Raw genomic sequence first — 27,075 nt, forward strand, 5'->3', positions numbered from 1 at the left:
CCACCAGGTGGTGCTGTGGCAATTGGTCTCCTGAGTTAAGTCTGATCTGTACTGGTTGTACTCTTTGTTTTTGCTGCCTCATGGCAGAAGCTTTTATGTGCAAGTGTTGATTAAACCATGTTACGGAGTTAACCTGTGTCCGTCTCCATCTATGGCCACCTCAAGATACCACACCTATATTAACCGACAGAAAGAGAGGAACTAGTTGTAAGTTTCAAAAACATCCATATTTGTGAAAATAAATTGCCAAAGAAACAGCAACAAAGTATTTACAATCATGCTTTCCATGAATTGGAACTGAAACAAGTTCTGCAAAGTTTCTATTGTTGGTGCAATGAAGAGATTCTAAGAAGACTGATGTAAGTGGTAAAGGCACGATTTGCAGGCATAAGGTATTGAACAACGTCAAAGCCCGAGATCCAGGTGAATTTCACCATCAGATACCTAAGGAAGAAACTAATGAAATATGACATCGCCTACTGGGAATTCTTAGAACCAGGGACAGTGCCTGATGATTGGTGAAAAGGGACATGATGACAATCTATAAAAAGGAGCAAGATTTTGTGGAAGTTGTGAAAAAAAGTTTGCAATCTACCAGGCTCTTCCTGCAGCAGCTTTGAATGAGCTGAAGCCTGAATCCATCTATTTAGTGTGTGAGCTCACAGAGATCAAGAGCCACCTCAGGTCCTGGAACCTGACATAAGGCTGCCATGCTCCTGCCCTATTGCTGCTTAGACAAAGCCATTTAGATAAAACACCAGGCTAGTGGGGCACAGAAGACAGCCACTTTTAGAAAGGAGAAGCAAGGTGGTGGAAAGAATTAAGTTGATAGTCACAATGAATGTATGTCCAATAAATCTATTAGCTGCAGATTCTGTTTTGTGCAAAGCCCTTTTGATGTTACTGGGAGTTAAGTTTTTTGTAGTAGGTAGGTTCATTGGTGGTGAGAGGGGTTGTCGTGGATTCAGAGTAGGTTTTTCAGGGATGTCTTTATTCAAAAGGAAGTTCAAGAGGGAGGGATGGAATGTAGAGTTTGTACTGGATGGCATGGTCAAGAGGTTTCCAGGATGAGATTTTGCTGGATGCTTCAGCCTATAATAGTCTGACTGCCATGTGACCAGTGCCTCATCTCCCTCAAATGATATATCTTCCTGCTCCTCCTCTGCCCTCTCCACATTTTGCTCCTCCAGGTGGATGCCCTCATCAATGGCCAGGCTGAGGAGCACACGGCAGGCCAGTACAATCCTGGATATCTTCCTGGGATTATGTTGCGGGACACCCCCAGAATGATGCAGGCATCAAAACTTCTGCTTCATGTGTTATTGATTTGCCCTGGCACGCAAGGATGTCATTACTATGGCAACAGTGGGAAGCCAAGAACCCCCAGCAGCCAGCCCTTCCCAATCCCTTCTTCAAACAAGGGAGTATTGTTTGAGGATGAAAGTATTGTGGGAGCTGCCTGGGAATCTAGCATTCACCTGCATGATTTTGTGCTGGAGAACGCACACAAGCTGGACATTAATGGAGTAGTACTGCTTTCAATTCATGCAAGGGACAGTCTTCTCCATGGAAGCCCACAGGTTCATATGGGTTCCATCAATCATGCTCTGCACCCTAGACAAGTCAACGAGTCAGTAGAAGCCAAGGGCACATGTTTGCTGCTCCATGGCATCCATAGAGAACATAATATATTGATTTGCCCTGGCACGCAAGACACCCATGACCTGGTGGATGCACCTATACACCGCTGACTAGCTTATGCAACCAATGTCCTTGGTTTTCCCTCCTCACCACAAAAACACTCTCCACTGGCGTAGAAACTGAATGCTGTGGTGATCTTCATTGGAACAGGCAGGGTGGTGGAGGCTCAAGACCATAGTTTCAGGTCCTGTCATGGCAGGTGACACAACACTCTGACAACCTCCATACTAAATTGGAGCCTCCAGAAATAAGGTCCAAGAATGTCAATTGGGGCCTATATACCCACGCGGCTGGATGCCCCCCAAGTTGGTACTCTACTCCTTTGGTTTTACCTGCCTGCACTTGCATTCAAAAGAACTTCCTGCTTATCTTCCTCCTCCACTGCCCCAGACAGTGCTAATACAGAGGGGTTCCAAAGGGGACCCTAATCCTGCAGCTTTGATAGTTGTCCTCACAGCGCCAAAGATTGTGGGAGACATTATTGCTTTAAGGTCTAGATGTAGCACTAAAACAATGACGTTTTCTCAGTAATTAAAGTTTCTGTTCCGCAGGATTGATGTTGGCTCAGGCTCGAAAGAGCTGTACCTTTTATATGTGGGCACCTAGCATACAACTTGCAAATGGCATTGGAGCAGTAAATCTGGTCGCAATCATTCTGATGTCACAAAAACAACAAAATTATTAATTTGAATAACTGCACCTCTTTTAGGCACAGTACTGCATGGGCCTTCTTGGCTAAGGACAGGAAGTTTGTCCGCAGTCCAATGGGAGCAGCGAGTCAGCTTTATGGGTGTCTGCCCATATTTCTGGTTGACTACGTCTCCTGTTCAGATGCTACTGGGATGCTATCCTCAGGAAAGTCAGCCTATTAAATAGCCCGCAATAATGAGCATGCTCTTTCATCTACAATATATTGAGGCCTAGAATTTTGGGTGGTTTGTGCTGCCCGTTAGCACCATGAAATGGCAATAAAACGGCCCTGGTGCTCTTCCGCCAGCTGATGGTGGGTACCGCGGCGGAAACCATTTTCGGCAGGCCGTCAGCGCTATGGTTAACTATTATCGGCGAGAGTATTTTGATGAGGTGGAGTGTGACGTCAATCGCCGTGCAACACTGAGTTGACACCAGCTCATCCATTTTGGAATTCTCCGCTCGTATTGCTGCCCGCACTAAACCACTCCAGTATTTCGCTCCCCTACACTGCGAGTGGGAGACAGAGGCAACCTTTGACCTTCTTCTGACATTAGCGCTGTAAAGAGCGCGTTGCACTAGCAAATCACCACCACGCTGATGATAATGAGCGGGCAGTACCAAAATGCTGATACTGCCTGCGCTGTCTTGGCCGGCAGCTGTTATCCTTGGCCGCCACTATTACCGGCAGGTTTCCAGTGTTCCTAGGCATAAATGTCTTACATCACCGCACACTTCCTGTCTACAAAATCTTACTTCCTGTGGTCACGACTATGGTTTGCCATTATAAATTCCCAAGTCCACATTTATAATGGAAATAGCCTATTTAAACTTGTCATGTTATAATTACACCCTCCCATCAGTGGTGGTGTTTTATTGCTTCAGTTTTATGTCTCCCATCTCCTCAGCCTGTACTGCAGACAAATTCCTATGGTCTAACGAACTCTAACGAAATCTGTTGCCTAAATTTTTGTAAGTATTGCTATTTAATTCAGACTTATAATATAAAATCAGATTATTATATTAAAAAAATATATAAAAATGCAGAATGCATGCATTTAAAATGGGGATTGAATTATGTCTGTTCACCCTAGTCTAATTTTCCTCACTCTAACTTGTTCTCCTGAAGTAATTTTGGGAGTAATTTTGACTTTAGGAGCTAGTGTAAAGTGTCTGACATTGAATCAGCTGCCCTGTGCAATACCACAGGAGATTGAAATAATGAACTAACTGGTTGGTAGAACTACTTTTGCACTCCATTATGGAATAGAGATGTAATGTACTGATCTACTGATGAAAATGTGGGAAAGGTTTTTGAATAATATTATTTACACTTTTCTTCTTGTTCCAGCAATTGACTTACATTTTTAAAGAGGGATGTGAGACACATGAAAATTTGATTTTCAAAGTTTATATTGCTTGTTTATTTTGCAATATGTTCAGAGTATTTAGGCCAGTTGATTTTTTTTTAGAGGAGGGTGAATTTCCTCAAGGCTTCTCCCACTCTGCCACCCTAACTTTGGAGCAATCCCCATTTATTGGTGTGAAGAGAGGAAATTCAAATGACCGGCAGATGGTGATGGTTAGTGTCCATTAAGAGACATTTCAAAATAGGAACAGCTTGCAATAGTGGCTAAAACTGAATCACATCCAAAATTCCATGTTGTATAAAATAGTGATAATGTTAGATTTTTACCCAAATACGACAGTAATATCTTCTTTTACAAGTTCAGTAAGGGATCTTAACTCAGTCCATCACTGGCACTTCAGTCCCGAACAGTTCGATTTCCAGATCATTAATCGCATGTGATAGTTTTCCACAAAGTTGTTTCTCTGTATTATCAGAGCTTTCTCAGTTAGTGCTGGGTCATTCTAAAATCAATCCTGATGCGATTGAGTTGCTTAATCTATCAATGTATCTCTTGTTTGCATATCAGCATGCAACCATCTCTATAGTTTTTTGCACAGCATCAGTTAACTGAAGATTATGCCAACACTCTTGCACAAATTTAAGTTTGAAATCATTCCAGTATGTTCATTGTATACAGTCTCTTTCAATGTGTGCTGCTTCTCAGAATCAACAATGGTTTTGTCAGATGTCAGCAATTCATAGTTAAAGTTCTTTTTGTATAATTATTTGACCCCCACCCCACCCTTACTCCATCATAGGAATTTTTAAGCAGTATTTTTTTCCAAGAAAAGTTATGAATATTCTCCATCACATATACCGGATTTCAAACAGTCAATTTACTTTAGGAGTTTACGCTCTAACTGCAGATCAGACAACTTCTCTCTTTTAATAGCAATTCTGAAAGCTAACAGACCTGACCTATCACTTTGAAAATTTCAAACTGACTCAACAGGGAGAATTTTAACTTGCTCCTCCCAGCAGAAACTGAGTGGAACGGGAGTTAAATTCCAACAGTACATTTAACGTTCGTTTTCCATCCCACAGCTAATTTTATGCCACTGTTTGCTTGGGCGGCTGAGGCACCCATGTGACTCAAGTGGATGCCTCATAAATGCATGTAAATTGGAATCCTATCATTGAAGTAGGATCCCGATACTATTTTAGCTGCCTATTGAGTGGGAGCCGCTGCGGACACCCCTCTCAGTAAAATCTGGCAAAAACCCAGCGGCGGTAAGTGTAAAACCTATCATTGTGGAGCTTGGAGGAGCAGGAATGCTCCTCTGAACCCCACAATGAAAGCCTGAACCACAGACGTCCCAGTCTCCCCCAATTCCCACCTGCAAAAGTCTCACAACCCCTCCCCTGTGACTTACCTGACTGTTGACCTGGCGGCCTCTGGGCCACCCGATCTTCATAGGCACAAAGCCAGCGAACTGCTTGTGAAAGCTCTTTTCGGGCCAGCAGCTGGCCAGTGAGATATTCATTAGGCCCATTTACAGGCCAGGGGTTGAATCCTACTGCTGTTCCTATGCCTAAAGCTTTCAAACAAAATCGACCGACCTCAGGGCCACCCAAGAGGCTTCCCTTTGGTCCATCTTTTATCTTCTATCTGTTCACCAACAGGTGGGGAACAAAAGACTTTCCAACATGTTGGGTGTGAGATGTTTTGTGATTATTTTGCCAAGCTAATTAATGGATTACTCTTTAGTCTCTTAGGGGAAGTTAAGGAAGGAAAGCGGTGGATCAACAAATGGTGTATGTTGGGAGGGGCGAGGGGGGGTTGGTGTAATCCATGATATATAATAATCATACATTGACTCTGAATGGGGCAGGCTTTGTGCCCTGAATGGTCTTTGCTCACTCTCGAATTTCTTATCTTCTTATGATGACCTAAGCATGAAATGAAGTAAGTGGTTAAAAGTATGCTGAAATTGAATGAAGACATGTGTATATCTCTTAAGTACAAATATGTGTAAATGTAGATTAGGGCTTGCATGCTAGTTGATAAATAGCCTGAACATTTTATTTATGGTCTGCATGAAACAAGTATTAGACAGGAGGGTGGCATCATTCTCATGAATTGCGAGCCCCCTATCTGCAAATTCTTGCAGGAGGGCCTGCAGTCCTAAAACTGTCTTTCATCACTCTCTAACACCCAATTATATAGCAATTTTGATCAGTAAACATGTAGCATTGTTCTCTCAGTGCTAGTTCAGGTGCTTAATTGATTCCTAATTCCAGTTCACAATTGATTAAGAGGAATAGTTTAGAATCTTTGGCCTAGAAATTGGATATGGCCCAAAAATGGGCGGTGTCATGGCCCAGCACTATTTAGCTGTGCCGGTTCAAAGTGGTCCAGGCAGCACCAAAATTTGTGCTGACTGCTCATTTACATGATTGTAGTGCTGATCTCTGCGCTAAACGCGCTGCTGATTGGCTTACCGCTCAACAGGTGGGCCAATATCGGGTGCAGTCTAATGGCCAGTAATGTTTGGCCTAGTCTTTATCCACTACTGAAAGGGGAGGTGCTTTGATGCAGTAGCACCTCATTGTCATTGTAGTTGGAGCTCAAATTGGAATCTCACTTTATGCTGGAACACACGGCTGAGCACCAGCAGAGAGAACGAGCCAGAAGGATCCCAGATGCAGCTCTGGAGGCATTGGTAGTGACCATGGAGAGAAGGCGAGCTATCCTGTTCCCACAGGGTGGCAGGCAGCCATCAGCCCATACATCTAGAAGACTGTGGCAAGAGATAGCTGGGTATGTGACGGCCAACAGTATGGTACCGAGAACATGGATCCAGTGCCGCAAGAAGTTTAATGACCTCACATGGCAGGCAAGATGAGTGAAGGCTTCGGCAAATGCCATATCCCACCATCTGCACCACAAGCCTCACACACTGCTCAATGCACCACACCCTCACCTCTCACCTATCAACAATCTCTACCTATCACCATTCACACCTCACAATAATAGCGTCACTTCACCTTCACAACCTTACCACTGCTGCAACACTCACACCAACATATCACACCTTGCTCACACAGACAGCTGTTCAACTATGGCAGGTACATCACTGAAACACATTGCACCACACACACACTGACACACTTCCCTTTTGCTTGCAGGCCAAGGTGGTGCACAATCACCGTGAGCAGCGGTAGATGGGAGGCAACCAATCTGCAATACAGAACTTGAGCCAGCTGGAGGAGAGGATGCTCGACATCATTGGAGGGGAAGTCACTGAGGCTGTGGCAATGGGCGAAGTTGAAGCCCTTGGAGACAATAACAGTATGCTCATTCCTAATCTTTCTTTTCACATCCCACTTCCCCCTCATCCCACAATCTCTTCTCACTTACATGCTGCTGATGCTGAATGCATGGATATCTTGCTTCCCCACCACCACCTCACCATAACCCGACTCTTGTGCCTTTCTGCTTTCAGATGACCAAGATCTGCCACCTGCACAGCCTGTCCCCGAAGAAATGGAGGAGAGTGAAGGAGAAGAAGGCACACTGTCGCTGCATCTGACACTCGCAGACACTAGCTCAGAAACTGGCACTGTGTGAAATTTAGAGTGTAGTATAGATGCGGGATCTGCACAGGGTGAGGCACCTTGCATGAGTGGGCTGCAGTAAGGCCAGGGGGAAAGGGTAGCTTGGGGGCCAGCTCCCCAGAGGGCGAGTCCGCACGTGAGTTCTGCTGCACACGACTCAGCTGATGATCTCAATGGGGTGGCCTTCTGAAGAAGGGTGATGGGTATGCACACCAAAATACTAGGTGCAATGGCAAGCCTGCCAGAGAGCCTCTTGGCAATGTCAAGGAGCATGGAGGAGTCCGGCTCTGACATTGGACGGGGCTTTGAGTAAAGCTTGGAGCCCAGGATTTCCAGGATGGAAATGATGGACAACTCCAGGAGAGACCTTGTGAACACAGACAAGATGCTGCATGTGATTGCTGACACCTTGGCTTCTATTGCAGCACAGGCAGAAGCGACCCAATGTCTCAGTGCTGCAGTGGAAGTGCAGACCGCTCTCCAGCAGTTTCAGCTTACTGCCACCCAAGCACAGACTGATGCCATTGTGGTTGGGTTTACCAGTGTCAAAAGGGGCTTGCAGGGTATTGCAGCAGGCCAGCAATCTGTCCTCCAACAGATTGCTAGGAATGCTGAGGTATCGACCTGGGGGAGTGACAGTGGGTCTGTGGACCAGAACCTACTGCCCTCTATCAGCCTTCTCTGCTCGAGGGAGAGCAATCTCAGCTTAGAATGGTTACTGACAAATACTGATCATAAACAACAACAGCTGCAACACGCAGCATTCTGTTGGTTTGATTGCGCTGTCTTTTTCCATCCTTTTGCACACTTAGTAAAATGTCCATCTGCTGCTGTGCAGTGACTCTGTATCCTTCCACAGTTAGCCAGAAGAGATGTGCTTGTCCCCCAGTCTGCTGCATATAATTCATGAAAAATTGTAATGCATCATTGTTCATAAGAATACTGTCTTAAAGCTTCTCCAATCTCTCCACATAACTGAACTCTCTCATCCCTGGTATCATCCTGGCAAACCTCCTCTGTACTCTCTCCAAGGCCTTGACATCCTTCCTAAAGTGTGGTGCGCAGAATTGTACACAACACTCCAGCTGAAACTTAACCAGTGATTTGTAAGGGTTTAGCATAATTCCTTGTTTTTGTATTCAATGCCCCTATTTACAAAACCAAGGGGGAGAAATTAGATATCGCCCCGTTTGGAGCGCAATTATCGGCCAGGCGCAAAGTTTAGCGCCTGGTGCTAATTATCGCCTCCGACTGCAAACTTGGCTTCTATCGCCCCTGGAGGTGATTGGAGCGCTAAATCAGGCGCTACACACCTCTCTTAAGGCACTAACGCTGAGGAGCGAGGCGCTAACTCAGAGCGCTGGTGAAGCTCATGTGATGTCAGTCAGCAATGGAACACAGACACACTGGCGTGGCCAGTTCTTAAAGGGGAGGGTCGATCTTGCTCTCCAAGCACACCCTGCTCATTGCAGCCTTGAACCTCGGCCTGGAGAGACCTGTACATCAAATCTGCTGGAAAGAACAATGGAGAAGCCCAGGGAAAGAGCTCAGAGTGCAGCCCCCGTAGTCTCTTCTAAATTGATGCAAGGAAGGTCAAATCAAAATGAACCTGCAAAGTGGTGCTCAGTACCCAAAACTCCTTCACACAGTGTTGAATGTCTCCAGAAGTCTCTCTCTCTCTCTCTCTCTCAGAATGCGTGGTGCAAAAATGTCGCTGAAAAAAAAGGCAGGAAGCGGTCACCTTTAAATAGCGCTCCCCCAGTCCCTTCCTGACTGCAAAACGCTCCCCTCAACCTGTCGTTGCTAGCGGCAGGCGGTATGGCAGGGGGCGCCACTCAATATCCGGTCCAGGGCACAGCCAGGGCATTGCACGCTCGACTGACGTCACGATCTGCGGATGCAGGAGATCGTGGTGGTAGTGTTTAGCGCCGCCGCAAAATGTCAGGTCAATTTTGCGAGTGACACAAACATCGCTGTGCCTGGGCGCTCGTTGCTTTGCGACCCATTAGGGCCCTCTTAGGGCGCTAATGGGACTCTCAAAGTAACCGAATTTTTCCCCCCAAGTATCTCATACACTTTCTTAAGTACAGTACCTGATCAACTTGCCCTGCCACCTTCAAGGATTTGTGAATATGTACCCTGAGGTCCCTCTGCTCATTCAGGCTTGGGCTGATAAGTGGCAGGTAACATTCGCGCCACAGAAGTACCAGTCAATGACTATCTCCAACAAGCGAGAGTCGAACCACTGCCCCGTGACATTCAACGGCATTACCATTGCCGAATCCCCCACAATCAACATCCTGGGGGTCACCATTGACCAGAAACTTAACTGGACCAGCCACATAAATACTGTGGCAACAAGAGCTGGTCAGAGGCTAGGTATTCTGCAGCGAGTGTCTCACCTCCTGACTCCCCAAAGCCTTTCCACCATCTACAAGGCACAAGTAAGGAGTGTGATGTAATACTCTCCACTTGCCTGGGTGAGTGCAACTCCAACAACACTCAAGAAGCTCGACACCATCCAGGACAAAACAGCCCACTTAATTGGCACCCCCTCCACCACTTTAAACATTCACTCCCTCCACCACCATCGTACCATGGCTGCAGTGTGTACCATCAACAAGTTACACTGCAGCAACTCACCAAGGCTTCTTCGGCAGCACCTCCCGAACTCGTGACCTCTTCCACCTAGAAGGACAAGGGCAGCAGGTGCAAGGGAACACCACCACCTCCAAGTTCCCCTCCAAGTCACACACCGTTCTGACTTGGAAATATATCACCGATCCTTCATCGTCACTGGGTCAAAATCCTAGAACTCACTCCCTAACAGCACTGTGGGAGTACCTTCACCACACGGACTGCAGCGGTTCAAGAAGGTGGCTCACCACCACCTTCTCAAGGGCAGTTAGGGATGGGCAATAAATGCTGGCCTTGCCAGCGACATCCACATCCCATAAAAATGAATTTTAAGAAAAATTATGAATTGTGACTGTTTAGGCATTTCGCCAGTCTGTCTACGCCCTCCTGAAGTCTGCTACTATCCTAATCACTATTTAGTACATTGCCCTTGTAGTGTCCGTGTGTAGATTATGACACTGACGACAGGAGTTGGTTCATAGGTATTTACTAAGCAAGTCTGGGGGGGGTTTCTAAAGGATATACACAATACACAGGCTTATATAGCCCAAGTGGCAATTACCGGCATTACGCACACCTGGGGCTCTTAAAGGCACATACACTACAATTCCTCCCCTTCTAGCTAACTAGTACATCATATTTTAAGTAATTATTAATTACATGTTATATGCAAAATAATATACATTGTTGTATTAATTAATTATAAGTTAGTCTCTCAGGAGGCTTCCTGACTCGGTCCGGATAATGCCTCGGGGGTGTAGTAGTTTCTGGTGGTGTAGTAGGTTCTTCTGGCAAGGCTGATTCGGCTTGAAGGCCAGTGTCGGGTTCATCGGGCTCCAGTATCACCGGATCGGAGGTAGATATGGGTATCTCTACTTCATCGTTAGATGTATAGAGTGGTGGTGTAGGTTGTCCCTTTTCGGATGACTTGATGATTTGGTCAGCATGGCGCCTTATTATGCTGTCTCCGATGTCCACGGTATACATCAGTGATCCTAATCGTGTGCAGATAGTTCCAGGCTGCCATTTCTCGGTACGGTAGTCCCGGGCCAAAACCGGTTGGCCTATCTGGAAGGCCCTAGTTGGCCTTTCATTCATGCCCTGAAACTGCCGGTTCTCCACGTCCCTTCGGATGTTGGGCTTGACCAAATCCAGCCGGCATCTTAGGTTTCTATTGTAGAACATCATGGCGGGAGTTTGGTTAGTAACCATATGCGTTGCATTCCTATATGCAAATAAGAAGTTATCCACCTTGTGCTGAGTTTTATGTCTTCATTACCCATGGCCTTGATGGCCTTCTTGAAGGTCTGGACAAACCTTTCAGCCAATCCATTGGTGGCGGGATGGTATGGGGCGGACGTGTAGTGCTTTACCCCATTGTTCTTTAAGAACTTTCTGAATTCCTCGGACACAAATTGCGGTCCATTATCAGAACATATCTGCTCCGGCAGCCCATTCCTGGCAAATATGGTCCTTAATACTGTGATGGTTTTTTCCGTGGTGGTGGAGGACATCTTTATTACCTCCGGCCACTTGGAGTGTGCATCAACTGCGATTAAGAACATTGAGTCCATAAATGGACCAGCAAAGTCGATGTGCACCCTTTGCCAGGGAGATGAGGGCCACTCCCATGGATGTAGAGGGGCCTGTGGCGGAGCATTTTGGACCTTCTGGCATCCTAGGCAGCTCTTGGTCATGTCTTCGATGTCTCCATCGATACCTGGCCACCATACAAACGCCCTAGCTAGGTTCTTCATTTTCACTCCACCCAGATGCCCCTCGTGAAGCTCCTTTAGCACTTTATCCTGGAGTTTGGGTGGAATCACCACTCTGGATCCACACATCAAGGTTCCTCGGCACACTGACAGCTGTTCTCTTCTTTGCGAGAATGCTGGCAACAGTGGTTCGCCATGTGCTGGCCATCCCTTCACTGTTAAATCGTAGACCTGTGAGAGAGTAGGGTCATTTCTTGTCTCCCTTTCAATGGCAGAATTTGTCACCGGTAGACATTCCACTATGGTAGAGTGGAATATCTCTACTGGGTCTACTGTAGGTGCCTCTTCTATCGTTGGCAACGGTAGGCGTGATAAACCGTCAGCATTCCCATGCTGTTTTGACCCTTTGTATTCAATGTTGTATTGGTGTGCCCCTAGAAAAAGGGACCACCTCTGTAGTCTTTGTGCCGTCATAATGGGGACACCTTTTTTAGGGTTGAATATGGAGATGAGGGGTTGATGGTCAGTCAGCAAGGTAAATTTTTGTCCGTGTAGGTAATGGTTGAATTTCTTCACTCCCCATACCAGGCTGAGTGCTTCCCTGTCTATCTGGGCATAGTTACGCTCAGCTGAGTTCAATGAGCGTGACGCAAAAGCTATCGGCCGTTCCGAGCCATCAGGGAATCTATGGGACAATACCGCTCCTATGCCGTAAGGGGATGCATCGCACGCCAGTCTGATTGGTAGTGATGGGTTGTAATGAGCCAAAATTTTCTCGGATGTGATTAAGTCTTTACATTTATGGAAGGCACGTTTACAGTCTTCGTTCCATTTCCAAATCACCCCTGTCTGTAGAAGATCATTAAGAGGGTGTAGAATAGTTGATAAGTTCGGTAAAAATTTATGATAGTAATTTATTAATCCCAGGAATGACCTCAATTGTGAAACATTTTCAGGTGCTGGGGCTTTTATAACTGCTTCAATTTTTTCAGGTGACTTATGCAACCCTTCCTTATTAATTATGTGGCCACAATATGATATCTGATTTTGGAAAAATTCGCACTTGGGGCGATTTGCTCGTAGGCCCCGTTCTTTCAGCCTAGTGAGCACCTGCTCCAAATTGGCAAGGTGCTCGTTGTCGTTTTCTCCTGTTATAAGGATGTCGTCTAGGTAGCATTGAGTCCCCGGAATCCCTTGCAGGACTTGCTCCATAGCTCTTTGCCAGATAGCTGGAGCTGATGCTATTCCAAAAACCAGTCGATTGTACTGGTACAGGCCTTTGTGTGTGTTTATTGTGAGATACTTTTTAGAGGTCTCCTCAACCTCCATCTGTAGATATGCCTGTGCCAAGTCAATTTTTGTGAAACGTTTCCCTCCGGATAGTGAGGCGAAAATATCTTCTATCCTCGGAAGAGGATACTGTACCGTGTAAAGGACCGGGTTTACAGTCACCTTAAAGTCCCCACAGATGCGAATTTTTTTCTGTTCCTCAGAGTTATTTTTCAATGTTTTTTTCATGACTGGAACGATGGGTGTTGCCCATTCGCTCCAATCTATTTTGGATAATACGCCTGCCTTTTCCAAATTCTTCAGCTCTGCCTCGACTGCCGGACGTATTGCGTATGGCACCGGTCTTGCCTTAAAAAATTTTGGAATTGCTGTATCTTCCACTTTTATTGAGGCGGTGATGCCTTTCAAGGTTCCTAGTTTCTCTTGAAACACTTCTTTGGCGTTGGCCAAGATGTCTTTTAATCGTTCAGGTATGATGTCATCATTGTTTTTTTCCTTACTGGTCACCGTCAGTGCCTGAATGGAGTGCCAGTCTAAACGTATCTTCCTTATCCATTCACGTCCCAACAACGGTGGACCACCATCTTGTAGAATGTATAAATACAACTTTTGTATTTCTTTGCCGTTGTATACCACAGGCACCCTTATTTTTCCTTTGGGGTAGACTTTCTGCCCCGTATATGTTTTTAAGATAATGGATGTGTCTTTTAGAGGTATATGCGAAAATAGCCTCTCGTAATCTCGTCGATTTATTACGGTTAGAGCTGATCCTGTATCTAGCTCCATTTTAACTGGGGACCCTGCTATTGTGAGGGTAACCCAAATGGTTTGGTAATCCTCTTTGGCAAGTGTGGTAAACCACTGTCATACCTGTCTGTGTCTGTATGTGTATTCCACTAGGTACAGGTCTGGACATGCCTCGGCTGACTCCTCCCACTATTCCAGGTATATAAGTGACTACCTCCCAGTCCCTTAGTATTCTGGACGGGTCGACCACTCGAGACAAGACCTTCATTCTTTAGTTAATAAAAGCCTGATTGTTACTCGCTCAACTTCAGTCTTTTGAGTAATTGATGGCGCATCAATTTTATTAACTAAATTTTTTATAATGGAGAAGATCCTCACACCAGCATGCCTGGACCTGGACAGTCGGGAAGCGGACGCTTCCACCAAGTTTGCTCACTGGCTCACGTGCTTCGAGACATTCCTGACTGCCTCCACTGCGGTCGAAACGGATGCGGACAAACTGTCTGTCCTGATCTCCAAGGTGAACCACCGAGTGTACTCAGTCATCCGGGATGCGACCTCGTACACAGCCGCCCTCCAGCTCCTCAAGACCCAGTACACGCGCCCTGTGAACGAAGTTTACGCTAGGCACCTTCTGGGGAGTCGCAAGCAACAACCTGGGGAATCGACTGAGGAATACCTCCAAGCACTGTCCGTGCTTGGCCGGGCCTGTGGGTGTAAGGCGGTAACGCCCACTAAGTACACGGAGGAACTGATCCGGGATGCCTTCGTAGCGGGCCACAGGTCCAACTACACCCGACAGCGACTGCTGGAGCAGAGTGACCTCACCCTCGACAAAGCCTCCGACATCGCACTAACGCTGGACGCAGCCTTCCGGGGCATGGATGCCTACTCCTCTGCACCGTGGACGCCGCGGGGAACGACAACCTGGGACACGGTAGGACAGCCCCATAGCACCGTGCCACCCCAGCCACAGCCCAACAACGGCCCAACTACCGCAGCAGTGTCCCAAAGCCAGACAGCAGTATCCCAAGGCCAGAAATGCTACTTCTGTGGCCAGGCCAAACACCCCAGAGCGCGCTGCCCGGCGAAGAATGCAACCTGCTCGGGCTGCGGGAAAAAGGGACACTACGCCAGCGTCTGCAAGGCCAAAGCCACCCCGAACGCCAGCAGCGCCGCGTGTGGGCCGTGCGAGCCGCCATCTTGGGCCTCCCCAGCCATGTGCGAACCACCGCAGCAGCAGCCATCTTGGACGACTCCAGCCACATGGGAATCATGGGCGCCGCCATCTTGGACACCAGCCGGGACGCAGCAGACCGCCAACCCCCACCCATCTGATACTCGCAGCGACACACCGACCCCTACGCTGGCCTCTGTGACGCTGGACCAAACGAGACCGCACCAGTTAGCTCGGTCCAAAATGGACGTTAAGGTAAACGGCCATGCAATAAACTGCCTTTTTGACTCCGGGAGCACAGAGAGCTTCATCCACCCCGACACGGTGCGGCGTTGCTCTCTCCCAGTCCTGCCTGCGCACCAGCGGATTTCTATGGCCTCCGAGTCCCAGTCAGCGGACATTGGCGGCTACTGCGTGGTGACACTAGTAGTAGACGGGACTGTGTTCAATAATTTTAAACTCCTGGTCCTGCCCGACCTCTGCGCTGCCGTTCTACTGGGGTTGGATTTCCAGTGCCACCTCAAAAGCGTTACGATGGCGTACGGTGGCCCCCTCCCCCCACTCACAGTCCGCAGCCAGCAGCCTCCAAATTGCCCGCCGCGCACTAGATGCAACCTCTCCACACTCAGAGTCCCACCCCCCCCACTGTTTGCTAACCTCACCCCTGACTGTAAGCCCATCGCCACAAAGAGCAGGCGATACAGTGCCGGGGACAGGGTTTTCATCAAAACCGAAGTGGAACGGCTCCTGAAGGAGGGGATTATTGAGGGCAGCTCCAGCCCCTGGCGAGCCCAGGTTGTGGTCGTTAAGACCGGCGAGAAACAACGCCTGGTCATCGACTACAGCCAAACAATAAACCGCTACACCCTGCTGGACGCCTACCCACTCCCCCGCATAGCTGACATGGTCAACCAGATCGCGCAGTACCGCGTCTTTTCGACCATTGACCTGAAATCAGCGTACCACCAGCTCCCCATCAGCCCTGAAGACCGCCAGTATACTGCTTTTGAGGCAAACGGCCGCCTCTATCACTTCCTTAGGGTTCCCTTCGGCGTTACCAACGGGGTCTCCGTCTTCCAAAGGGAGATGGACCGGATGGTCGATCAAAACGAGCTGCAGGCCACTTTCCCTTACCTAGATAATGTGACCATCTGCGGCCATGACTTGCAGGACCATGACGCAAACCTCGAGAAATTCCTCCGCACCGCCCAACTCCTGAACCTGACATATAACAAGGAGAAGTGCATATTCCGCACAGACCGCCTCGCCATCCTTGGCTGTGTTGTAGAACACGGGGTCATCGGTCCCGACCCGGACCGGATGCGTCCCCTTATGGAACTCCCACTGCCCCACTGCCTAAAAGCTCTGAAGAGGTGCCTAGGGTTTTTTTCCTACTACGCTCAGTGGGTCCCCTACTATGCAGACAAAGCCCGTCCGCTGATCAAGTCCACCTCTTTTCCCGTGACGGCAGAGGCCCGCTTAGCCTTCCACCGTATCAAGGAAGACATTGCCAAAGCCACCATGCACGCAGTGGACGAATCCATCCCCTTCCAGGTGGAAAGCGATGCGTCCGACTTCGCTCTGGCCGCCACCCTTAATCAGGCGGGGAGACCTGTGGCATTCTTCTCACGAACCCTCCAGGGCCCGGAGACCAGACACTCCGCGGTCGAGAAGGAGGCCCAGGCTATCGTGGAGGCTGTGCGTCATTGGAGGCACTACCTGGCCGGAAAACGATTTACCCTGCTCACTGACCAGCGTTCAGTTGCTTTTATGTTCAACAACAAGCAGAGGGGCAAAATCAAAAACGACAAGATCTTGAGGTGGAGAATCGAACTTTCCACCTACAATTACGAGATCTTGTACCGGCCTGGGAAGCTCAATGAACCCCCAGATGCCCTATCGCGTGGCACCTGCGCCAGCGCGCAGATCGATAGGCTGAGGGCCCTCCACAATGACCTCTGCCACCCGGGGGTCACCAGGTTCTTCCACTTCATCAAGGCCCGCAACCTGCCTTACTCCATTGAGGAGGTCAGGACCATGACCAAGAACTGCCAAGTCTGCGCTGAGTGCAAACCGCACTTTTATAGACCAGACAGAGCCCACCTGATAAAAGCCACTCGCCCTTTCGAACGCCTGAGCGTCGATTTTAAAGGGCCTCTCCCCTCCTCCGACCGCAATGTGTACTTCCTCAACATCATTGACGAGTACTCCCGGTTCCCGTTCGCTTTCCCCTGCCCGGACATGACCAGTGCCACGGTCATTAAATGTCTGAACAGCCTCTTCACCCTGTTCGGTTTCCCCAGCTATATCCATAGCGACCGGGGCTCATCGTTTATGAGCGACGAACTCCGCCAGTACCTGCTCGCTAGGGGTATTGCCACAAGCAGGACCACCAGTTACAACCCCCGGGGGAACGGACAGGTGGAAAGAGAGAATGCAACTGTTTGGAAGGCTGCCCTACTAGCCTTAAAGTCTAGGGGCCTTCCGACCTCCCGCTGGCAGGAGGTGCTCCCCGATGCGCTCCACTCGATTCGGTCACTTCTCTGCACTGCCACCAATGCCACCCCTCACGAGAAAATGTTTGTCTTCCCAAGGAAGTCCACATCGGGGACATCGTTACCGCCATGGCTGACGTCCCCAGGGCCGGTACTACTGAGAAGACACGTGAGGGCCAATAAAACGGACCCCCTGGTCGAGAGGGTCGACCTCCTCCACGCCAACCCCCAGTACGCTTACATTGCGTACCCGGACGGGCGGGAGGACACAGTCTCCATACGAGACCTCGCACCCTCGGGGACCGCTGTAACCCACTACCCATTACCACCCCCCCCCACGACCCGATATCCAACCCCAGCAGCCGGCTCGCCTTGGACCGTCACCCATGAGGACTACACTCCAGGGCCCCAGCCTACACGGGACGCGACGCCGGAAGCTCCACCACCCCTGCCGTCGCCACGTCGATCACAGCGGCAGACAAGACCTCCGGAGAGACTCCAATACACGAACTTTTAAATACACTTCACCCCGCCGGACTCATTTTTAAACAAGGGGTGAATGTGGTAAACCACTGTCATACCTGTCTGTGTCTGTATGTGTATTCCACTAGGTACAGGTCTGGACATGCCTCGGCTGACTCCTCCCACTATTCCAGGTATATAAGTGACTACCTCCCAGTCCCTTAGTATTCTGGACGGGTCGACCACTCGAGACAAGACCTTCATTCTTTAGTTAATAAAAGCCTGATTGTTACTCGCTCAACTTCAGTCTTTTGAGTAATTGATGGCGCATCAGCAAGTACATTATATAATTTGAGACAGCTTAGTCTCTTGTTTCCGGAGTCGCTATCGCTATTCTGGTCTTCGGAGCTATTGTCCGTCATCATTTGTACCTTCCTGTACTTTTCTTTATTGATTAATTGTTTTCTGTCAGTGGATTTATTTTGTCCAGATTGGCATACCCGTGCAATGTGTCCAATCTTACCACATTGCCTGCATGCTTTGCCCTTGAACCAGCAGTCCCTCTGGTTATGGGTGGATCTACCGCAGCGATAACATCTTCCGAACTCCTGTGTCATTTTATGGGTGCCGAAGTCCTGTGTCTCTTGTTGTATCTCTGCAGCTCCTTTTGCTGCTGCTTCGTATGATACAGCCATACTGAAAGCTTTGTCCAATGTTAAATCTTTTTCAGAAAGCAGTCTTTTTTGTGTTCCTTCACTTAAGAGACCGCAAACAAATTTGTCTCGAAGATAATCCGATAGTCCTGCTCCGAATTGGCAGTACTTTGATAGCTTTCTTAATTCGGTTAGGTAATCAGCGTTACTTTCATTCTTGTGTTGATTTCTCTTGAAGAACTTGAATCGTTCCGCTATCAGCAGCGGTGTTGGGTTTAAATGCTCCTGCAGGGTATCAACAATTTCTTTAAAAGTCTTCTCCTTTGGTTTGGCTGGAGTGATTAAATTTCATAACAGCCTGTATGTCTTCGCGCCCATTAAGTTCAGAAGTACTGAAGCTTTTTTTTCATCTGTTATTCCATTTGCAGTGCAATAAACCTCTACTCTTTCCACGTATGTGGTCCAATCTTCTATTTCGCCATCAAAAGCCTCAATATTACCAGATTTAGGCATTTCAGAAAAGATATGGCGCTTCCTGCGCTTTTTTTTTTCTCTCTGTAGCAACGATATGGCGCTTCCCGCGCTTTCCCGCCGCTGCTACCGATAACAACGCTGTTTTACTGTGGTTTCCGTTTATTCACTGTTGGAGACTCGTTCCCGACGGAGGTCTAAACGCTGACCTGCTTGCCGCGCCGGCCGTCTCTCGAGTGCACCCTCCCAGTCCGTTATTGCTTGCCTCCGATTTCGCTGCCTGTCTCAGCTGTAGAGCCCGCCGCTGGAGCTCCAGCCTGATGCCCAGGAAGGATTAGCGCAGTACCTGTCACCAGCTTGGCCAGCTGGTGAAACCACAGTTTCTCTTACTTCCTTGAGTCTTCTGGACGCTGGAGGAATCGATGTCCTTGAGGTGCTGCCGAATTGCAGGTAAGTCCGTTTCCACTTCGTCGCCACTGTAGTGTCCGTGTGTAGATAAAGACACTGAAGACAGGAGTTGGTTCATAGGTATTTACTAAGCAAGTCTGGGGGGGGTTTCTAAAGGATATACACAATACACAGGCTTATATAGCCCAAGTGGCAATTACCGGCATTACGCACACCTGGGGCTCTTAAAGGCACATACACCATAATTGCTCTTAAAGGCACATACACCACAAAGGGCAGAGACACGATGAGTTGCTAGTCCATGTGCTTGCTTTATTAGGCCAGAGCAAACTAAGCATGCTCATACCAAATCATGTGATAATACATTACAACATCTATTTTAATAAAACAGGACTGAAGACAAATTCCAGCCATAATAAATAGGGTATGAAATCCATAGCACATATAAAATAAGGCAGGAACCAGGTAGTTACAGGCCGGTTAGCCAAACATTCTTGGTGGGAAAAGTGCTTAATGACACACTACAAGATGCTACAATGTCCCAGGCTCCTCCATCGCCATCCCTGGGTATGTCCTGTCTCACCGGCAGGATAGATCCTCCACAGGTGGCAGCAGAGTTGTATACATTCAGGAAGGAGTGGCCCTGGGAGTCCTCAACATTGACTTTGGACCCCATGAAGTCTCATGGCATCAGGTCAAACATGGGCAAGGAAATCTGCTGATTATAACCTACCACCCTCCCTCAGCTGATGATTCAGTACTCCACCATGTTGAACACCACTTGGAAGAAGCACTGAGAGTAGCAAGGGCACAGAATGTACTCTGGGTGGGAGACTTCAATGTCCATCACCAAGAGTGGCTCAGTAGCACCACTACTGATCAAGCTGGCCGAGTCCTGAAGGACATAGCTGTCAGACTGGGCCTGCAGCAAGTGGTGAGAGAACCAACATGAGGGAAAAACCTACTTGACCTCATCCTCGTCAATCTACCTGTCACAGATGCAGGTGGAAGGGGTGACCACTGCACAGTCCTTGTGGAGATGAAGTCCTGTCTTCACACTGAGGACACCTTCCATCGTGTTGTGTGGCACTACCATCGTGCTAAATGGGATAGATTTAGAACAGATCTAGCAGCTCAAACCTGGGCATCCATGAGGCGCTGTGGGCCATCAGAAGGAGCAGAATTGTATTCCACCACAATCTGTAACCTCATGGCCCAGCATATCCCTCACTCTACCATTACCATCAAGCCAGGGGACCAAGTCTGGTTCAATGAAGAGATGGAAGAGCATGCCAGGAGCAGCATCAGGCATACCTAAAAATGAGGTGCCAAACTGGTGAAACTACAACACAGGGCTATATGCATGCTATAGACAGAGCTAAGCGATCCCACAACCAATGGATCAGATCAAAGCTCTGCAGTCCTGCCACATCCACTCATGAATAGTGGTGGACAATTAAACAACTAACGGGAGGAGGAGGCTCCATGAATACCCCTTTCCTCACTGATGAAGGAGCCAAACATGTGAGTGCAAAAGACAAGGTTCAAGCATTCGCAGCCATTTTCAGCCAGAAGTGCCGAGTGGATGATTCATCTCGGCCTCCTCCTGAGGCCCCCACCATCACAGATGCCAGTCTTCAGCCAATTCAATTCACTTCATGAGATATCAAGAAGTGGCTGAGCGCACTGGATACAGCAAAGGCTATGGGCCCCAACAACATCCCGGCTGTAGTGCTGAAGACTTGAGCTCCAGAACTAGCCGTGCCTCTAGCCAAGCTGTTCCAGTACAGCTACAACACTGGCATCTATCCGACAATGTGGAAAACTGCCCAGGTATGTCCTGTTCACAAAAAGCAGGACAAATCCAATCCGACCAATTATCACCTCATCAGACTACTTTCAATCATCAGCAAAGTGATGGAAAGTATCATCGACAGTGCTATCAACTGGCACTTACTCACTAATAACCTGCTCACTGATGCCCAGTTTGGGTTCAGCCAGGATCACTTGGCTCCAGACCTCATTACAGATTTGGTCGAAACATGGACAAAAGAGCTGAATTCTAGAGGGGAGAGTGACTGCCCTTGACATAAAGGCAGCATTTGACAGAGTGTGGCAGCAAGGAGCCCTAGTAAAATTGAAGTCAATGGGAATCAGGGGGAAAATGCTTCACTGACTGGAGTCTCTACAAAGGAAGATGGCTGTGGTTGTTGGATGCCAACCCCTCAGCCCCAGGACATCGTAGCAGGAGTTCCTCAGGGCAGTGTCCTACACCCAACCATCTGCAACTGCTTCATCAATGACCTTCCCTCCATCATAAGGTCAAAAGTAGGAATATTCGCTGATGATTGCAGTGTTCAGTTCCATTCGCAATTCTTCAGATAATGAAGCATTCCATGCCCACATGCAGCAAGACCTGAACATCCAGGCTTGGGCTAAAAAGTGGCAAGCAACATTCGCGCCACACAAGTGCCAGGCAATGACTATCTCCAAAAGTAGAGTGTCCAACCATCTCCCTTGACATTCAATAGCATTACTATCATCGAATTCTCCACCATCAACATCCTGGAGGTCACCATTGACCAGAAACTTAACTGGACCAGTCACATAACTACTGTGACTACAAGAACAGGTCAGAGGCTAGGTATTCTGCAATGAGTGGCTCACCTCTTGATGCCCAAACGCCTTTCCACCACCTTCAAGACACAAGTCCGGAGAGTGATGGAATACTCTACACTTTCCTGGATGAGTGCAGCTCCAACAACACTCAAGAAGCCAACACCATCCAGGACAAAGCAGCCAACTTGATCGACATCCCATCCACCACCTTAAACGTTCACTTCCTCCACCATTGGCGCACCGTAGCTGCAGTGTGTACCATCTGCAAGATGCACTGCAACAACTCACCAAGGGTTCTTTGATAGCACCTCCCAAACCCGTGACATCTACCACCTAGAAGGACAAGGGCAGCAGGCGCATGGGAACACCACCACCTCTAAGTTCCCCTCCAAGTCACACACCATCCTGGCTTGGAAATATATCGCAGTTCCTTCATCGTCGCTGGGTAAAATCCCTGTTACTCTCTATCTAACAGCACTGTGGGAGTACCTTCACCACACAGACTGCAGCGGTTCAAAAAGGAGGCTTACCACCACCTTCTCAAGGGCAATTAGGGATGGGCAATAAATGCTGGCTTTGCCAGCAATGCCCACATTCCATGAATGTATAAAAAATAAATAGAAGAATAAACATTTTCAGAGCATGGCTATCATTGCCAGCAATCAGTTTTGTCTTAGAAATAATAGGTCATATATTACAAGCATACTGGAATTTTTTGATGCGGTAACTAATATAATGGAAAAGATTAATGTAGTTTACTTGGATATTTAAAAGACATTTGACAAAGTTCCTCATGTCAAGCTAGTAAGGAAGATTAAGGCTCAAGGCATAGTTGACAAATTGTTGGGTGGAATGAGAATTGCTTTGGTAACAGATGTTGGGACATGAAACTGTCAATATTAGTATTTTTATAGTCTACGCCTTAGCCATAATCAATGTTCCCACTAAATTTTTTTTGGGGGGGATGCGTGGCCCCTTTACTGGACTGCGTGGCCTATTCGAATTTCCGCACATGCACGGTTTTTCCATTTGAAAGCCGCTGGAATGCCAAACCATTGCGTGGCTGTTCAGCTTAACATAGATAGACATAGACATAGAAGATAGGAGCAGGAGTAGGCCATTCGGCCCCTCGAGCCTGCTCCGCCATTCAATGAGATCATGGCTGATCATCCAAATTCAGTATCCTGTCCCTGCCTTCTCCCCGTATCCCTTGATCCCTTTAGCCTTAAGAAATATATCCAACTCCTTCTTGAATATATTTAATGAATTAGCCTCCACCGCCCTCTGTAGCAGAGAATTCCACAGGTTCACCACTCTCTGGGTGAGGAAATTCCTCCTCATCTCAGTCCTAAATGGCTTACCCCTTGTCTTTAGACTGTGACCCCTAGTTCTTGACTCCCCGGCCATCGGGAACATCCTTCCTGCATCTACTGGCTTAACAGGAACATTGGCCATAGTCATGTATACTAGGATGTCACAATAAGGTGTGGAGTTGTTCTTTATTTTTACTGGCTCAAAGAAAAGGGAGAAGAACAGATGGGAGAAATCTGTTAGGCTGTAATAATGGTAGTGGGTGTGCGACGCTAAAGGTTGGGCAGGAACATTCAGCGAATAAGTAGGCAACTCACAAATTAACTCAGGATAGAGAAGGAGAGATAGGCGAAGGGACCATTGGGAGGATTCCGCGAAACACGAAGAGAAGGTCGAACATTGCAGCTGAGTTACGGTCAAAAGATAACGGGGTAATATGATTCTTTATCTTCTGTAAACTATTGCTTAAATACTTACATGTATTGATTCTTGCTTTTGTTCAAAAAAAATCAGTTCTATAACTGATTTGGTGTCAGGGTCAAACAATTGGTTAAGTCAAACAAATTTACAAAGTAATGATACAAAATAAAGAATTTATCATGCTTCTCCATATAAGTGGGTCATCTTACTTAACTTAAACAATATGTCTTCTAACTGTTCCTCCAGAAGGACTAACTTCATGAGCCTGAAGTACAGATTAGCCATGATCTAATTGAATAGTGGAAAGGGCTTGACGGCTTAAATGGCCTACTCCTGTTCCTATACCTAAAGCTTTAAATAAAACTAGAATGACCTCAGGGCTTTCCTGTTTCTCCCCAAAAAGGCTTCCCTCTGCTTTCCCTTTTATCTTCTAACAGTTCACCAACAGATGGGTCACAATTTCACCTACCGAGGCGGGTCTGGGGCGGCCGGGGTCGGTGGCGGGGTGCGACCCTGCTGCTGGCTCCATCCTGCTCTGTGAAAAGAATTTTATGCTGATTGGGCTTGTTAAGACCGCCCAGCGCATTTGCCAGCCAATTGAAGGAAGCGTGTCTTATGCCATCACTTGATGATGCGTCATCAGCCGGTTTCCTTAAAGGGACCATGCCCAAATTAATATTGACAGTTCTGCTGTCAGTGTTCTACAGCATTCAGGTGCTGCAAACACTGACAAGCACTGCAGAAAGGTGGACGGCTGCACCCAGGCTCTCCCATGACTCCCTCCATATGCTTATGGAGGGAGTCACTGCCCACAGGGAGGTTCTCTTCCCTTCCCATGGGCGGAAGAGACCTCCCCAGGAGATCAATGCAGCCTGGTTGCACATTGCACAGGAGGACACAAGCAGGGATGTCATCAGGAGGACCAGGCTGCAGTGGTGCAAACCTTTCAATGATCTCAGTAGATCACGAAACATTACTGCAAAGCTACACTCAACCTTATCCTGCTGTGCCACCCATCACATCCCCATCAATCTGCCTTCAGTACCCTACTCCTGCACATCCTTACTCACACCAACTTACATAGAAACATAGAAACATAGAAGATAGGAGCAGAAGTAGGCCATTCAACCCTCGAGCCTGTTCCGCCATTTAATGAGATCATAGCTGATCATCCAAATTCAGTACCCTGTCCCTGCTTTCTCCCCATATCCCTTGATCCCTTTAGCCTTAAGAAATATATCCAACTCCTTCTTACCTTGCACCTCCACCCATCCCTCTCTATCTACATTATCACTTCCCCATCTCACTAGCCACCCCTCACACTCACCCTCATCCTAGTCCAATCATATCAACTAACAACACACAAGGGTAGGCACTTGCGTGTTTTAGTCAATGTTCATGTGAAGTTTCTGTTAATGTGCTGTCAAACATTGAAATCTTTATTTTCAACACTTTGTGTTCTTGGACAGATTGGTGTGCACCTTTGGAAGTAGCATAGTGAGTTGCAGTGAATGGTGAGACATAATGGTACACCCCGCAATGGCGGTGAGTGTGAAAGGAATGGCTTGGGCATTGTAGAGATACTTTATGGTGTTGGTGTGGGGTGGTGCCAACCTGGCACATCAGGGTGTACAGCATCAAGTGAAGTAAATGTGGCCATGTGAGGCCATCCCTGGCCACCCGGGCAGCAATGTGGTCGGGTGCCCTGTGTCCTGTGCAGCACCAGCTAATTGCGGAGAAGGTTGGTGTTGTTATTGGTGCTGCTGGTGTGCCTGGTGCTGCTGGTGTTGGGCTGATCATGGTGGGATTCTGAGGACCAAGGTGAGATTTTTTCAAGGGCACCAATGCTGATGGAATAGATGGCAGGTGAGGTTGAGATGACAGAAGCAATCTGTCAATGGTGAGAGAGGTTTTTCCAATGAGGTGACACTGGATAGAGAGCTTGCTCCACTTGCAAGTTGCATAAAGCTCAATATGCGTTCCAAATACAGTAAGCAACAGCTTCTAACCTTGCAAAGTGAAGACCTATGAAATGGGAGCTTTTATAGTCCATTTGCAGCTGTCAAGTTTAGAAATCACCCCATGCTGACACAACACCCGACCTCCTTACTCGATGTGATCCCCAAGCAGCGGGGAAGCCATTGGCAAACTCTAAAAATCTAATTCACCGCTCCATTCCCACTCGGACCTCACCGTCCTTGGCCTCTTGTACTGTTCCACGGAAGCTCAACGTAAACTCGAGGAACAGCACCTCATCTTCCGATTAGGCAGTCTGCAGCCTTCCGGTCTCAATATCGAGTTCAACAATTTCAGATCATAACCTCGGCCCCTATTTCATTTTCACTTATATTTTTCCACTCCTTTCCTTTCCCCCCCCCCCCCTTTCCTTTTGTTTCTCTCTCACACCTGGCAGCTATCTTTTGCCCTGCCAGTACACTTTACACCTAATCACAGCCTATTACCATCTCGTCTAGCTTCTAATCTCTTTTACTTCTTTTGGTTCTTTTATTCTTTTGTCCGATCGCAGCCCTGCCTTCGATCTAGTTCCTTTTCTCTCCAGTTTTGAAGAAGGGTCAAACCCGAAACGTCAACTCAAATTTCTCTCCACGGATGTTGCCTGACTTGCTGAGTTTTTCCAGCATTTTCTGTTGTTATTTCTAAAAATCTAAAGGTGAGCTTAAAATACTAGTTAATTACCTCTTAACAATCCAGCTAATGATCTAAATTGCCTCCCCTGCCGACAGACAGAACCAACATCTGGGAGACTAGTGTTGACAGCGGGTAGGGAACATTTTCTCAGCTGATCTGCCACCAAACGCGCCCCCTGACACCCCGAATAATTCTGGCCTTGGGGTTCAAAAGACTTTCCAACATATTAAGTGTGAGTTGTTTTCTGATTATCTTGTCAAGCTAATTAATTGATTATTGTTTAGTCTCTTAGGAGAAGTTAAGGACAGAAAGTGGTGTGCATTGAACAGGGGATCAACAAATGACATATGTGATAGTGGTGGTGGTGGGGGGGGGGAGCAGGGAGGATCAATCCATGATATATAATAATCATACATTGACTCTGAATGGGGCAGGCTTTGTGCCCTAAATGGCCTTTGCTCACTCTCAAATTTCTTATCTTCTTATGATGACCAAAGCATGAGATGAAGCAATTAGTTAAAAGCATGCTGAAATTGAATGAAGACATGTGTATATCTGTCAAGTACAAAAATGTGTAAATGTAGATTACGGCTTGTGTGCTAATTGATAAATAACCTGAACATTTTATTTACGGTCTACATAAATTTCATGGCTAACAAAT

The 27,075-nt window shown here is 47.6% G+C and overlaps 1 protein-coding gene across 1 annotated transcript in view; it reads left to right on the plus strand.

The window, feature by feature from the left end:
- Positions 1-3,207: 3,207 nt before the first annotated feature.
- s100z (S100 calcium binding protein Z) overlaps positions 3,208-27,075 on the plus strand; it is a 95,804-nt gene continuing 71,936 nt past the window's right edge. The window contains exon 1 of the mRNA XM_085990787.1: positions 3,208-3,363. The gene's annotated coding sequence lies outside the window, so the exon portion shown is untranslated. The remainder of the gene's footprint in view (positions 3,364-27,075) is intronic.

This window comes from Somniosus microcephalus, chromosome 1 (assembly GCF_052327205.1).
Source record: "Somniosus microcephalus isolate GS21.2 chromosome 1, FLI_Smic_1.0, whole genome shotgun sequence".
In the NCBI taxonomy this organism is placed as follows: domain Eukaryota; kingdom Metazoa; phylum Chordata; class Chondrichthyes; order Squaliformes; family Somniosidae; genus Somniosus; species Somniosus microcephalus.